Source organism: Meleagris gallopavo, chromosome 1 (assembly GCF_000146605.3).
Source record: "Meleagris gallopavo isolate NT-WF06-2002-E0010 breed Aviagen turkey brand Nicholas breeding stock chromosome 1, Turkey_5.1, whole genome shotgun sequence".
Classification (NCBI taxonomy): Eukaryota; Metazoa; Chordata; class Aves; order Galliformes; family Phasianidae; genus Meleagris; species Meleagris gallopavo.
The window spans coordinates 117,794,376-117,797,839 of NC_015011.2; positions in this window are offsets into that span (position 1 = coordinate 117,794,376).

Consider the following 3,464-nt stretch of genomic DNA (forward strand, 5'->3'; position numbering starts at 1 on the left):
GCAGTGCGGGAACAGCGAGGCACGCAGCCCGGGGCGGCCGGGGGAGGTTAATGATTAGCGCCGGGCCGCACTCCGCGCTGCCTCCTGGCGCCCAGAGGCCGGGCGCCCAGAGCAGCGCGTGGAGATGGCAGTTTGTATGGCCGCTGCGAAGCGTTTCCTAAAGGATTCCCGGGGAGTCCTCCACCAAGGGTTTTTAGTTGATTTTGGCAAGGAGGAGAGGAGAAGCAGCGCCTTGTTATGTGCTGGCTGAAGGAGAGCAAGTGGAAGGTGGGAATGCGCTAAGTACTTCTGTGCTGTGCGGGTGAGGGGCACTGGCGCAGGCTGCCCAGAGGCTGTAGGGTGTCTTCCCTGGAGATCTGCAGACGTCCATGCTTATTTCAGCTGCTTGTAGGATCTCTGCAGCATCTGGAGCCTGTGCTGGGCATCACCTTCAGGTTGTTTCCTGGAAAAGGGAATGGGTACATTTGGATATTGTGTTGAGGGACATGGTTTTGTGAGTACTGTTGGCGATAGGTGGATGGTTGGACTGGATGATCTTGAAGGTCTTTTCCAAGCTTGGTGATTCTGTAATGCAACCCAATGGACTGGAACAGGCTGCCCAAAGAGGCTGTGGAGTTTGCTTCTCTGGAAATGCTCCAGTGCCACCTGGATGCCTTCCTGCGTGACCTGCTTTAGCATGGGGCTGGGCCGCGCGGTCTCCAGAGGTCCCTTCCAGCCCATACAGTGCTGTCATTCTGGATAGTCAGACTGAAAGCTCCAGTTAGGATTTGCTGAGATGGAAAGATGGCCAAAGGTCTTTGAAGCAAAGACAAAAGGGTTCTCATCAGCTGCACTCCCTGAAAGCTAAGAAGAACAACTCCTTTCCGAGGAATCCCTTCTTTGAATGAGATGTATTTGTCAATACTTTTGTTAAAGAAACACGTACAGTAAGTATAGGAGTGACAGAACTCACAGCTTTTTTTATCATATTTAAAAGAAAACTGGAGTCTGCTTTGCCTTCACAGTTCCTTGAAGAATCCACATGGTAACACTTCTGGATTTTACTGTCATATTTTAGTTATTCAGCAACAACAGTTGGAACAAATACTGCAGCATACATTGAATATTAGAGAATCTCCTGTCTCGTGACCCTATAGAAGTGTAATTGGTGCAAGTTTAAAAGTTAAAGATTCATTTTCACCTGCTTGCTTCTGTAGAGATCCATCTTCCTCTCTCTTCTGCTGGAGTCATGTAGAATAGTGTCTAAAACCTACATACCTACTGCAGTTTCTTCTTCTTAGAAACACCATTTGTTATCTTTGATCCAAACATCATCTCTTCCTCGACCAGTTTCTTGGGACGAAAGAATTGCCTGACAGACCTTAATCTTAATAAATCAGGCTGAAGAGCACACCATGACACTCAGCTACCACAGCAGGAGATCTGCTCTCTGTAATCTTCCTCAGCCCTAGCTCTCCATCAGTGCCTTCTCAGCACTGGCCTCTAAGACAAATGAAGTCTGTAGGCTGATGTCGAACCCTTAAAATCTCCAGGAGCTAAAGTTCATTTTGCTCCCAGCTCCACTATTCCACTTTTTAGTTTAACACTTCAGTCGAATGTATACTATTTTCCACAAAAACCTACCTATAGTAGTAGAGAGGTATTTATAGCCAGTCACTGGCCACTTAGATGCATCAAGAGATTTACACAGGTACTCAGAATAAAAAACACCTGTAATCAAAGCTCCCTGCCTCTGTCTACTGGGGACTTTTGAGTATTTTGTGGTTCAGCTCCCCTCCAAACACAGAACTGCTCAGATTTGTTTCTTCTTAGGGAACATGCCCCTTTGTTGCTATTGCTGCTCCTCTTTTGAAGGCCAGCAGATGTTTATCTTATCTCCTATTGATGATGACTTTCACTTTCACCTGCCTCACTGGTATAACAGCTTTCTCCCAGCTCCTTTTGTGCTCCCAGAGTGCAGCCAGGAAGAGCTGGTGCTATCTTTGCCTTCTCCATGGAGTAGGCACGCTGGCCTTCAGAAGGTGACACAGGCCCTTGGTCATATTATGGGGATCCACGCCTGTCTGGACATCCCGATGCCAGTCCTGACTCATAAATGGAACACTAAGAGATCCTGTGAGCTATCATAGGACAAGCTCTAAACTCCATCACGTAGAACATATAGGCTAAGCTATTATGGTTACAGGGGAATCTAGCAGACATCATTATCAGTGCAGTCGAAGAACTTTCCTGGGGGGCAAATTACGTTCAGCTGAGTTCAAGGTAGTAAGAAAAGTTGATATTAGAAAAATAGATCAACAGTTTCCAGCGCCATAGAAATGTGTATCAGATTTCCCAAAATTCTGGATACCCAACTGGTCAAGAACAGTCAGCTAAAATTATACAGTTCCCAAAAGCCTGTACAAGCCAATTTTAATAATGAAATTAAATCTGATTTATCAGGTACAGTATATTATGGAGTTGAATTTAGATGTAACTTAACCTTTCCCGTGGTAAAGCCATTGACTTTTCACCTACTGCCAGTAATAAATTGGAAATTTCATAAAAGGTGGCTCATTAATATAAGATAAGGAAGACCTATACCATAGTTGATAATTTAATAATGGGATTTTCTGTTATTTGGATCCTGGCAGCAATTAAATACAACCAAGAAATACAGTGACAATATGAAACTGCGATTTTCATGCCTATTCAGCTGGACAGATTTCCATGTAAAAAAAAAAAAGAGTATCAGGCATGCCAGAAGCTTTACAACTGTGCTTTTAGGATGAAAGCTTAGAGAGAGGTTTTTACTCTGTATCTGTACAGGAGCAGTAACAGAGAAAAGAGCAGGGCTTGCATTAAAGCTGAAGCTAAACAGGAGTTTGATTTTATCTCACTACCAAAAAAGCAAATCAGTTTCTGGTGGTCAAGGTATACGAGAAAAATAAAGAAGCAAAATTAATCTATCTGTTTTATTTTTGCTGTATATTTTTACATTTTCAATCAGATAGAAGTAATTATTGCCGCACCTTGCATTTTTTAAGTACCTTATAAGCAATTGGATGTGACAGTAGAAGAGAAAGGAAATCATAGTACTTCCCAGTAGAACAAAAAGGTGACAGAACCTTATAAAATTAGGACCCCAAATTGATGGTGAGGGCAGTTAGCCAATAATCAGCATCCTGAGGTAGAATAGAGGCAGGAAGTGCATTTTCTCTGCCATTGCTGTGATAAAGTACATAAATTTGATTGCAGAGCTTTTCAGCAATGGGAGAGGGTTTTTTTCCCCAAAGGAGTGTTGATGAGCAGTAAGACAAATACATCTTAAGGACCAAGTAAGTGCCATTTTCTGAGCATCTCCTATGTGGCCAAGGACAGTGATGGGTAAAGACAAACCTCATGGATCTCCAGCATCATGAAGGATATATTAGGATTAAGATGTTCTTTCCCTAGTGTAAATTTTTGTAGGTTTTTTTTTTTTT